General features: G+C 51.4%; 1 long non-coding RNA gene across 6 annotated transcripts in view; it reads left to right on the forward strand.

The window, feature by feature from the left end:
* The first annotated feature begins 6,194 nt into the window (after positions 1-6,194).
* The window catches only part of LOC128351584 (uncharacterized), a 58,327-nt gene continuing 51,946 nt past the window's right edge, over positions 6,195-12,575 (forward strand). For all 6 annotated transcript variants that reach the window (XR_008319891.1, XR_008319890.1, XR_008319892.1 and 3 more), the window contains exon 1: positions 6,195-6,332. This is a non-coding gene — a long non-coding RNA (uncharacterized LOC128351584). The remainder of the gene's footprint in view (positions 6,333-12,575) is intronic.

The following is a 12,575-nucleotide window of genomic DNA, read 5'->3' on the forward strand; positions in this document are numbered from 1 at the left end:
TGGAGACACATAGGGATACCTCAATGGCATAGTTTGTGATGATGTCATCCACTCCAGTTCAAGATGGCAGACGCATAAATGTTTGAGGTGCAAGTGGGCTAACTTGTGAACGGCCTAATCAATCTGAACCAAATTTGGTGCGTTTGTAGGGAAACATAGGTACACCTCAATGGCATAGTTTGTGATGATGTCATCCACCCCAATTCAATCTGGTGGACGTGTGAACATTTGAGGTGCAAGTGGGCTAACTTGTGAACTGCCTGACCAATTTGGACAAAATTTAATCATGGGGATAATGAAAGGAACGTAGGCAGATTAGTTCTTATCAGAACAACTGGTCATTTCCCCAGATGCCCTGGTCCCCTGATGTGATCTGTGGCATGATCTGCAAAAATCTAATATGATGCTGCCACTGTAGGTGCAGCAGGTCCAGTGGCAGGTTCGATGGTGCAGTCATCAGGACCCTATTGCAGTGGTGAGGTGCTGGCACTTGGCCAAGGGTGCTGTGTACTGATGCAGGAAACCTGCAGAAAAATAAGATGTAAGGAGTCCCTTGCTCATTTCCTGGGTGCCCTTTTCGTGTGAATAGGCTTGATTTCTTCTCGTGTGAATAGGCTTGATTTCTTCTCATGTGAATAGGCTTGATTTCTTATCTCTTGATTCATATTCAAGAGAGGGTGTGCAGCTTCTGAGACTAGCTGTTTCTTGGGGGCTAAGGTGCAATGATTAGCAAAGAAGGCTGGGTATTTTTCAGTACAGAATGTGCAGGCCCTTTGGGAAGCAGGGTGCAGGCTTACATCTTGCATTTTTACACTGCTGTGCAGTATTTCAGGGGTGCAATACAAGCAGGAGAGAAAGAATAATTGGTCATGCTACATTCTGGTATTGTTTCTGCCCCCCGCCCCAAGAGTTGGTGCCATAGCTGGTGCCATAGCAGACAGGCCTGCCCTGTTAAGGAATTAAATAGAGCTTTTGAGCTCTGCTCATAGGCTGGGTTTATTGAATTCAGCATTTACCATGGCTAGCTCTCGACTGCAGCTGGCACTCACGGAAGAGAAAACTTCCCATTCATGATATGCATAGCAGAGTTTCAGCCTCTGTAAACAGCCTTCAGTGCTTTGCAAGGAAGATTGTTTTTAATTTTTAATATGGGGGATTTGTTTAGGTTTCTGGATTCTTGGACGGTAGTGTGGAAAATCCCAAACTTGCTTGGTTGTCCTTTCCCCTCTCCATTCCCAGAACTCACTCTCCAAGGGTCCTGCATGGGGGCGGGGAAGGGGATGGGAGGAGGACTAGACCTCTGCGATCATCCACATTCCAAGCTTTTATAGTAAAATGCCTGTAGGGGGCGATGTGTCCATATGCTACGAGTAGGAGCTCCCCGCTACAGAGGCTTGAATGAGGTCATACAATGAGGCTTTAAAATCCAGCTAAATGCTGCTTTAAAGAAGTATTTTATTAATGGGGGGGGGGGGGTGGAACCAAAAAGAGAAATTTTGCTAATAAATCCCCAAAGCTTTAGCCCTGGCTGGAACTTTCCCCTAAATAGATACAGAGCAAATCTACCTTCTTTCTGAAAAACATTTAATTGCAAACATTCGCTGGGGAAGAAGTCAAGAAATGAGTGGTTTATCTCTCGGTTCCTAGGTAAGTTGTTTGGTGCATCCATCTGCGAGGCCATTGCACAGCGGACACTCCTGCGCTGAAACCGTGTGTGCAGAGAGACGGAGCGTTCCCTGGAATCTTGGCCGCAGCAGTTTCAATAGCTGAAGAGGCAAACTGGTGTTAAACTGGAATTTACATAGATCTAAATAAATAAGATGGCTCCCTGCCCCCAAAGGGCTCACCATCTAAAAAAGAAACAAAAGATAGACACCAGCAACCTCCACTGGAGGGATGCTGTGCTGGGGATGGAGAGGGCCGGTTGCTCTCCCCCTGCTCAATCAAGAGAATTACCACTTCAAAAAGGTGCCTCTTTGCTCAGTTAGCAGGGGACAAATGATGAAACAAGAGCTGGGGGGGGGCAAAGGTTCCTGGGTGCATTGTTGCGGGTGGGGGGGACTGACTGGGAAACAGCCTGCTCTTCACTCTCCCCTCCCACCTCCCAGACTTGGTGGCAAGCTGCAGGCTCCTGATCGGAGTGTGACAAGTGTGTGATATTATTTGCACTGGAGCGAGAGAAGGGGCGTGCCAAGAATGTTTTGTTTTTCATTATGTCCATAGAGTTCTTCCGAAGCATAGACAAGTGGGGCGGGGTGTGAGGGGGAGAAAGCAAGAGATCCAGGGGGCCCTCTCTTCACTTCTTGTCCCAGGGCCTTCGACAGCCCTGCAGGGAGAAGGGTGTGCACCAGCCCATCCAGACTACAGCTCCGAGGAGATCCTCTTGGAGGAGAATAAGCACACCCCAGACAAGACCCCCGGCCCTGACAAAAGGCACCCCCATATAACAGACCCCAAGCAGCCTGAACTGATTGCCCCATGGAGAAGCCCAGGAGCTCTGGTGACCTGGTGCCCCCTAACAAGGCCCCTGTCCCTAGAACCCCCTCCAGTGCCCCCAGGGCTCCAGGAGCAGAGGCTGTGCCATGCCAGGGCCAAATGCCAACACGGGAAGTGAAGGGCTCCAGGCTCCTGCATCCACCTTCCATTCGCTGCCAGCCTTTGCTGGTTCAACGGCTCCTTTGCTGGGCTCTGCCTTGCCTGACCTGGGTATGGACAGGTCTCCAGATCTGCTGCTGCTGCTGCTGTGATTTCACTGGCCCCTTTGGCACTCTCTGGAGCCTCTCTCAACACAGAAATGTACAGAGGTGGCATGGGGGTGAGGGAGTACGGTGAGCTTCTCCGTCAGATCCCTGTACCCAGAGATGGACCAAAACATCAAGGCTGGCAGTGGGCAAATGACAAGTGCCAGGCAGGTCTATTCCTCTTCCTCCATTAAAATTTTATTGCAATGAAAAGCAGGACATTGACATTGGGAGTGGATGAGGGGCAGCAGAAGGAGGAGCGAGGATCTGCTTAATATATTCCCTCCATGCCCGTTCTGCTCAGAATTACCCCCCCAGCTGTTTTTCCCCCAAGGGGAAAAGATACAGGGGTTCTGTAGGTGGCAAAGCAATGGGTGGCAAACAGCAAGAAGGGAAAGGGTTAATTAAGTGACCAATCCGCCACTCTTGATTTCAACTTGCGGTGGCAGCTCCCCCCCCCTTTTAAATGTCTGGAGGAAGAATCACAGAACTGCCCCCCAATATGTGTTAGTAGTAGTTGACCCCCTAATGAAACACCCATGGAAGGATGTTGTGCTAGTAGAGGGCCATCACTCGCTGGGTGAGGGGCCCAGGACAAAGGGATGGCAGTGTGGGCCCACGACTGGCTGAGGTGGAGGAGAATAGGGGGAAAGGGAGGGGGAGGGAGAGAGGAAGAGCCACCCCTGAGTGGGGAGGGAGAGGGACCTAGTCCAGCCCAATCCCAGTCCTTGCTGCTGTTGCAATGGGGAGAGGAAGCAAGAGCCGGGGTGCAGCGAGACAACCTTTGGAGGCACAGTCCGAAGTGGTGGAGCGGAGGGAAGGAGGCAACTGCAGTGGGCTTTGCTCCAGGACCAGTGGAAGGGGGCAGCTAGAGGGGGGTGCGACGGGGCTGGTGGTGGGTCTTCACACCTCTGGGGAGGTGTGGGCCTGGAGAGGACTTTCTTCAGTTATACACCCCTTCCAAAACACTATGTGCTCAAAGCAATGGTCCTCAAATATTTATTTATTTATTTATTTGATTGATTGATTGATTGATTGATTGATTGATTTCTATACCGCCCTTCCAAAAATGGCTTATTACACAGAGTAATAATAAATAAAAAAGATGGCTCCCTGCCCCCAAAGGGCTCGCAATCTAAAAGAAGTGTAAGACAGACACCAGCAACAGTCACTGGAGGTCCTGTGCTGGGTGTGGAGAGGGCCAGTTACTCTCCCCCTGCTATATAAAGAGAATCACCACATTAAAAGGTGCCTCTTGGCCCAGTTAGCAGGGATTTTTGGAAGGGTGGTATAGAAATACGGTCATAATCACCCACCATAACTCAAAGAGACAGTCCAAATCCTTCTTTGGCATTCTATGCACTGGTAACTACCCTAATACCGCATGTGAACAGGGATGGGAAGTCCCTATACAGTGATGTTTAGGCGTCAGCAGTGACTCCTCATCCTGTGATGAGGAATCAGCAGCTGAGCAGCGGCCGTGGAGGGAGGGTGGGTGGGGTGGAGGCGGCTGTGCAGGCAAGCAGTGTGCAGCTCCCCCCACCCTGGCCCCAGTGGGTGGGTGGCCTGTGTGCTCTGCACCTGATCGCCTGAAGATAAGTCAGCCCCTGGGAGAAACTTTGTTTGCCCTTGGTTTGCATGCTCATCTCATTATTGCCTCTGGCAAACAGGTTTGGCAGGTTTGCTTTAAAAAACCTGCAAAGCCTCTTTGTCTAAAGGCGGTAGAGGACAAAGTAAGTGTATGTGTAAAACAAAGGCTTCTGTCTTGAAGCTTTTCAGTAAATACTATCAACTCTCTCCAGTCTTACATCCCTTCCAAAACACTATGTGCTCAAAGCAGTGGTTCTCAATTACTGTCATAATCACCCACTACAACAAAGAGACAGTGCAAATCCTTCTTTGGCATTCTGTGCACTGGTAACTATCCTAACACCACATCTGCACAGGAATTGGAAGTTCCTATACAGCCGTGGAAGTGGCTTAATCCTAGGTAGGGCCAGCATAAGCCTATTTTCCAAAGAAAATTTATCCATGGTGACAGAAGTCCAAAAGCTGGACTTCTTAGAAGAACACAAGTCTAAAGTCATTAAGAAAGGTGCAGCTGTAGAATGCCTGATGGAAGGATTGCTGATCTTGAGGTCACAAGCATGAATTTTCCCCTTTACTAAGCAGGGTCCACCCTGGTTTGCATTTGGATGAGAGACTACCTGTGAGCTCTGCAAGATATTACCCTTAGGGGATGAGGCCGCTCTGGGAGGAGCATCTTCCTGCTTGCCTGCAGAAGGTGCCAAGTTCCCTCCCTGGTATTTCCAAGATAGGGCTGCGAGAGATTCCTGCCTGCAACCTTAGAGAAGCCACTGCCAGTCTGTGTAGATAATACTTAGCTAGACAGACCAGTCTAGATGGACCAGGGAAGAATTAAAGCACAGCTTGATTCAGAGGAACATTGGCAGCTGCCATATACCAAGTCAGACCATTGGTCTATCCAGTTCAGTATTGTCTTCACAGACTGGCAGTGGCTTCTCCAAGTTTGGAGGCAGGAGTCTCTCTCAGCCATGTCTTGGAGATGCTGCCAGGTAGGGAACTTGGACCCTGCTTAGTAAAGGGTCTAATGATATCACCACTTGGCATCATGCACCAGGCAGTGATGTCATTAGACCTCAATAGGCAGGGTGGCAGGGAGTCCACAGCTGAGCAGGGACCAGGGATGCAGGCAGGTGGGTGGGCAGGTGACAGGAGCTGCCCCCAAATCCAGCTGTGGCCTGCCACCAGAGTCACTACACTAGTGGATTCTCTCACACAGTCCTCAACACTGTAAGAAACTATAGTTTCTGTCCAGGCTATGCAATGTGCCAGGACTGTGCCATGGCATAGTGGTGAGACTGTTGGACTAGGACCGGGGAGACCCAAGTTCAAATCCCCATCCAGCCATGAAGCTCATCGAGTAGCTCTGGGCCAGTCACTTATCTCCCAGCCTAACCTACCTCACAGGGTTGTTGTGAGGATAAACATAACCATGTACACTGCTCGGGGGAAGAACAGGATGTAAATGTAAAAATAAAATAAAATAAAATAGTAGGGATCCCCTTTCTCTGGGAGGAAGCTCTCCCCTAAGTCTCTGTTAAATGATTCCTTGCCTTGGATCTTTATCCTGAAACCTCGACTGCTTCCCACTGCCAGAGACTGGAGACTGGGCTGCACAGACACCCCAGTCTGGTCCGGTACAAAAACATTCCTTTGCTGCACGATTCCTTCATATTATTTTTAATTAGAACCAGATTCCTTCAATTTCTCGCTGCCCACCCCCCAGCCCCAACAAAAGCCTTTGTCATTAATCCTCTCGACACACAGCCTGACCACAAGCCCCCAAGTATTGGAAATCATTTGCCTGGAACCTGGCTCCTCTCCAGCACAAGGGGAATGAATGCTGACTCACAGAGAGTCAGTCTGGCTGAGATAACACTGCTGCTGTGGCTGCTGCTGCTGCAGCTGCAGCAGCAGAGCCAACACAGCTCCGAGGAATGCAGACCCCGGGTGAACGCAGCCCTCCTCGCCGGTGCCAATTGTTGAAGAAGCTGCCGGCCCTGGAAGGTAAGCAAGATGGAGCTGGCCAAGCGAAGCGCTGAGAGGAGCACAGCGTTGCCTAAATATGGAAGTCGGGCTGCCTGCACTGACTCTGTCACATGTAAGGTTACAGCTAAAGAGTGCAGAATGAGGTGGGTAGATGGGGTGGCTGGCGACCTCCCAGGTCCTGAATTACTGAGCTGCAAGCCAGGAAGCTGGCTAGAAGAAAGGAGCCCAAGACATGGTTTGGCCAGAAATGTGGTTGGCCATGAACAGGGGAGGGTGGAAGCCAGGGATTGGGGGTGGGCCCCCGTAGCTCAGTGGTAGAGCATCTGCTTGGCATGCAGAAGGTCCCACGTTCAATCCCTGGCAGCATCTCCAAGTAGGGCTGGGAAAGACTCCTGCTTGGAACCTTGGAGAGTTGGTGCCAGTCAGTGTAGACAGTACTGAGCTAGATGGACCAAGGGTCTGACTCAGTCAGTGCCAGCTTCCTATGTTCCTATGATGGGGGAAAGCTTGTAATGGAAAGGTAAAGCCAAGGATGTGAAGAGAAGCACTGCTGGACTGAAAAATGGGGCTTGGGGACATAGGAACAGGACCCAAATCGGAGCCCCTCCCAGTGTCACCATGGGGCCCTGGGTCTTGGCACTGGAAGCCTGAGGTCATGTGGGATGACTTCAGAGCCCTGAAGATCCATCCCATGTTGCTGTCGCTCCAGTCAGGGCTTCTACCAATGGTGTAGAACAGAACCTCCTCTGCTGGGCTGGAGGCAACAGGGGGCCAAACAAGGGTGGTGTCCAAAAGTATTCTGCTGCCTGGACTGAGGTGCAAAATGTTGCCTTGCTGATGATCATGGGAGGGGCCATGGATGGTTTCCCTTTCGAAACCTCCCCTTTGAAAGTGGTGCAAGGAGAGGGTAGAAGGGGAGGTGGCCTCTTCTCTCCTCATGCTTCTTCTCAGGAGCTTGCAAGGAGTGTGGGAAGAGCTGTTCCATGTATAACTTGGTCCCAAAGAGCTACTCTGATGGTGGCCACAGGGGGCATCTTGATGACCCGCTGGTACTCCAATAATCTGCTGCCAGAGGCAAAACCGCCTCCCCTAGCCTCATGAAAGGGCCGCCCGTGACCCCACCCACCTGTGTCTACCTTGCCACTGTTGCCCCTCCAGCTCACCATTCCCACTGTAAATGTACTCAACTCTACTGGCCCCAATTCACTTCCACTCCTTGCAACAGCTCTCCAAGGAAAAATGGGAGACAGGAGAGGAGGAAGAAGTGGAAAGAAGTAGAGGAAAAAAAGAAGTAGTGGGAAGAGCAAGGTAGACAATCATCTGGGTAGTGTGGGCAGCATGTTGTATGCTGGGGCGGCGGGGGGCAGCCCACTGCACAGCTCTTACTAGTAGACAGACATATAGGAATGTTGGAATCTTGGGTTTAAATAATTCCAACAGGAAGCTTCCTTATACCAAGTCAGACCCTTGCTCCATCTAGCTCAGTATTGTCTACAGTGACTGGCGGTTTCAGGCAGGGGTCTTCCCCAGCCCTACCTGGAGACCCTGCCAGGGACCTTCTGCATGCAAAGCAGATGCTCTTCCATTGAGCTAAGGCCAAACCCCATAGACTGGAGGGTGGGCAACTTAATACAATCTAATGGGCTCAGAAACTTATGTTGGCACGCTTGGCTCCAGTTCCTGGAAGGGGAAGCACGGATTGTCATGTGCAGTGATGCCTGCATGCTTGCTGCATTCTTTTTGGAGGAAGGATTTTGTGTTACTTTCCCCACGTGCAAAGCTAGTGCAGGGCAACCTATGTTAGCGAGCCTAGAGAAAGAGGCTGCAAAGGAGTGAGATAACAAATGCAAGCATTGTTGACATTAAGAAATCAAGGTTCAATAGGTCTTGGCCAAATGGGAGAGGATTGGGCCCCAGGGAGTGTCCCTAAAGTTCATTCCATTGGCAGCTCTGCACCCTAGCGTTGAACATCTCCCAGTGCCTAGCCAATCACTGGGAATACTAAAATGGTTCCTTCTGCCTATCTAGGCTTGGGGTGGGGGCAGAACTGGCCATGACTGTATTGACTTTGGCATCATCCCCAGCTGTATCATGCCAATAACATGAATGGAATTGACTTTCAGAATGTGAAGGCTCCCGGGAACAATTTTCCTTTGTGCCTAAGGAGGAGAAAACCGTCAGATTTTATCACACCTTCCTCTGCTATCTTCCCCCCAGAGGTGGGGAGGGAGTTAGAATTGAGATTCCCAAATAATTGAGATTCCTCAATAGCCTGGCTGTTTAGTTTCTAAAATAAGACAGTCTTGGACAGACCCTCGGAGCCAGGCTGCCGTGGCGCAGGATCAGAATGGCTGTGCATTGCAGACGCACCCTTCTGGTACATAGGAAGCTGCCATATAGCGAGTCAGGCCATTGGTCCATCTAACTCAGTATTGTCTACCCAGACTGGCAGCGGCCTCTCCAAGGTTGCAGGCAGGAGTCTCTCTCCGGCCTATCTTAGAGATGCTGCCAGGGACCTTCTGCATCTGGGACCTTCTGCATGCAAGCAGGCAGGTGCTCTTCCCAGAGCGGCCTCATCCCCTAAGGGGGATATCTTACAGTGCTCACACATGTAGTCTCCCATTCAAATACAAACCAGGGAAAACCCTGCTTAGTAAAGGGGGCAATTCATGCTTACTACCCCAAGACCTGCTGTCCTTCCTACGCTCTTGCATTAGTGTAGCACACATTTCTCAGACCAATGGCAATAAGGTGCAATGAAATGGATGTCTCAGTTTTCACTGTGAGCTCTCTGCCTCTGGCTGCCTGCTTCGCCATCCATGCCACAAGTGGGCGCTCTAACCTTACCCTACTTGGTGGAGTGCCCCACCTGCCACAATGCTCTTCTGGCTCCCATCCCATTTGGTACGGGTCCACGGCAGGGAATAGAGTGGCAGGAAGTGTGAATTCCTCCACGCACTCCCTTCCACTCCCTTCCCTACTCCTTGTTTTTCAGAAGGATGGGTGGGAGGAGGGAGGAGGCAAGATGGAGCAGAGGCCACCACCTGGTAAGGGGAAGTGGGGAAGGAGGGGAATGAGCATGCCGTGGTAGGGCTGTGGGGAGCTCAGCGGGAAGGTAGAGTAGCACGCATGCATCATCATGGGGGTGCATCATGGAGCGGGGGGCAGTGGCTGGACACACCAGCCCAGGTGCCTGGGGCCTTGCCTGCTAACTGAGCAAAGAGGCGATTTTTTAAAGTGGTGATTTTCTTTATGGAGCAGGGGGAGAACAGCTGGCTCTATCCCAAGGGTGTCACTAGGGGAGAGGGGGCCTGTGTTCTCCCCCTCCCCGGTGGCCCCTCGGAGTGAGGGAGATAATGAAGAAAATAGGGAGGGGTGGAGCTGGGGGGTCCTCAGGAGCTGGGGGGGTGGGCTGGGTTCCTTGAACCCATCTGCTCAGTTATAGCTACACCCCTGCCTTGTCCAACCCCAGCACAGCATCCCTCCAGTGGCCGTTGCCGGCATCCACCTTGTGTTTCTTTTTTAGCCCTTTGGGGAAAGGGAGCCATCTTTGTTTATTTATTTATTTAATTTATTTACATCTATCCATGTAAACCACTTTGGGGACTTTGGTTGAGAAGTGGTATGGAAATCCACTTCGTAGCAGCTCAGCCTTTGCTCAGCCTGTCCCTGACCTTGTGGGAGTTGTGACTCCGTGAGGGGCACGCTTCTGGCTCTGTGTGGGGCACACTTTGGGCTTCTGAGCTGCACCCCATGCATTGTTAGTGCAGCAACCAAGTCACGGTAAGAATGAGGACTGGACACCAAAGTAGGTAAGCATAAAAAGTACCCTATGAAACTCAAATGAAGGTAAGGCCAGCATTCCTAGTATTCCTAGAAGCCAGTCTTCCTAATATTTTTGGAAGCGCGTCTCATTGCGTTAAGTGGGGATTACCCCCAGCTAAGTATATTTGCCTGGGAGTAAGCCCATTAAACTTAGTGAGACTTACTACACAGGTTTGGGTACCCCCCACCCCCATTGTACTATTGTATAATGTATTGTACAATAGTATTGTACAATAATGTATTGTACAATAGTATTGTGCATTGTACTATTTGGAGCAAGCTCTTCTGTTGTGCTAAAGGAAGACCTTTCTTTCTCATCCCAGCCCCTGAAGTCTGGGTTGGAGAGTCAGGGCTGGTGAAGAGAGCTTAGCTGACCTCGGCCTCCAAAACCAGTCGCGGTGGTGCCCATGCTAGGCTGAGGTGAAGTCAGTGGGGAGCTGCCCGCTGCCGCACAATCGCTAGGGCCACATTCTCACTCCCAGCAAAACCTGAATCTGGGCGGTGCCATTGCAGACTGCAGGTTCACAGGACTGAAGGCTCTTTCTTGCTCTCCCAGACCTCGTTTCATCTAGGAAACTAGCATCTCAGGGAGGCTATTCCCACGAGCAGCAAAAATCGGGCTAGGAGAGCCTAGCCCGATTTTTGCTGCTCGTGTAAACCACCGGGCTCGCAGGCGAGCCCACTTCAGTAGCCCGCCCCTTAGCCCAGGTTAGCGGAGTGAGCACTCCGCTAACCCGGGTTAACGGATCGTGAGTTGCCACAGTGTGGCTCTGCGCCACAGCAACTCACAAGGAGAACCCCCCGACTGGGAGGCCGAAAAGCAGCCTCCTGGCTCGGGGGTCTCTCCGGCATGCCCTGCACACTTGCAGGAACTTCTGGGGGCCGCACGGCCCCCAATCCTCCCAGCCCCCACCAGTTCCATAATGGAGCCAGCAGTCGTGCGGGTGGCCGATTCAGCCGTCCAGGGCTACCACCCTGCTTGTGTGTGGGGAGAGCGGGCTAAGCCCGCTCTCCCCACTAACCCCCTAAAGGTGCTTCTCACTGATCGTGGGAAGAGCCTCAAGGAGAAAACTAGACTAGATCCTGATTCCCGACCTGCTGTTTTTTTAATCTGCAGGGGTGTAGGGGTGTGTGTGTGTGTGTGTGTGTGTGTGTGTGTGTGTGTGTGTGTACCATTTTGTCGCATGGCCTCGCCAGGAATCAGGTTTATCCCCTCAGAGGTACTCTCAGTGAGAGAACTAGGCTTAAAACTCTCTGGTCTGGCTAGCTGCAGGCTCTTGTCTGCATGCAGTCTTCTGCGGCCAAGGAGGTTCTGCTAGCATGCAGGAAGCACATGTGTGCAACCCTACACAGTCTGGGCAGGAGTCTTTGGCAAAGGCAGCACACCCTCCAACACTTAACCAATGGAAATGGGGACATGCCTGTGACTGTTTAGGGGGCGTGGCCAAGTGACTTGAGGGGTGCGGTGTACAGCTCTGACTAAATGCATGCTACGAATTCCAAAAAGGTAACAAAGGGCATGCAGAGTACATTTCTTCAGATGGTCAAAGCAGATAAGCCAAGCCCATACCCTCCAGTATTTTGCAGACAGAAATAGGGAAGCACTGATAGAACAGCCAATTCTCATCTCAGGGATTACTGCCCAAGCCCTCGACTCATTGGCCGCCTTCAAATGTAATGTGGAACCACAGGTCCAATCAACCCACGGTTCTGTGCCCCCTCCCCGCCGCTCTCCATCCGCATTTGGGCGTTCAGGAGAGCTGCTTCTCTGCAGTCAGTGAGACTGCAGAGAGGCAGGGGAGCTGGCTATGCGGGCTCCCTTCTTGACAGAAGGACAGCCCACACAGCCAATTGGGCCAGAGTGAGTGAGGGACTTCTTGCCTCAACTCTGGTTGCATGGGGCCAAACCCAAACTGTGGTGCCAGCATTCGGATGGAACGCTGGTGTGGCAAAACTGGAGTTGCAGGTGCCCAAACTCCACCAAAGGTTCAGATTGGAGTTCAGGGAGAGAACCGCGGGTCCCTGTTTGCCTTTGTCTCTGGTTTCGCAAATTCAGATGTGCAGCTAAGGAAACTGGAGGTGAAGGGCCCCTCAGTTTCATCTTACTTCCAAATCTGGCCACTAAGACACACAGCTGAAGACTGGATCCTACCCACTGGCAGGGTGCCTTAGTGCTGTGCACCATCTACATGCTGCTGTGATACAGACACACTGCAGCCAGCCATGCACTCGGATGTTTCATTTCTGGAGACACTTGCCAGGTTGCTGAATCCTGAAGGATGACTGCTGTAACAACTCATATGAAAAACATTAAAACAATCCCCAAGAGGCAAAAACAGGGTTCAGTGATTTCCCAGGGACAGGTTCCAGAAAATAGGGACTATCTGTGTTTAATAGGGGCAGTTGGAGCATATGAGGAAAAGGTGTGCCCCATCA

The sequence above is a fragment of the Hemicordylus capensis genome, chromosome 3 (assembly GCF_027244095.1).
Source record: "Hemicordylus capensis ecotype Gifberg chromosome 3, rHemCap1.1.pri, whole genome shotgun sequence".
In the NCBI taxonomy this organism is placed as follows: domain Eukaryota; kingdom Metazoa; phylum Chordata; class Lepidosauria; order Squamata; family Cordylidae; genus Hemicordylus; species Hemicordylus capensis.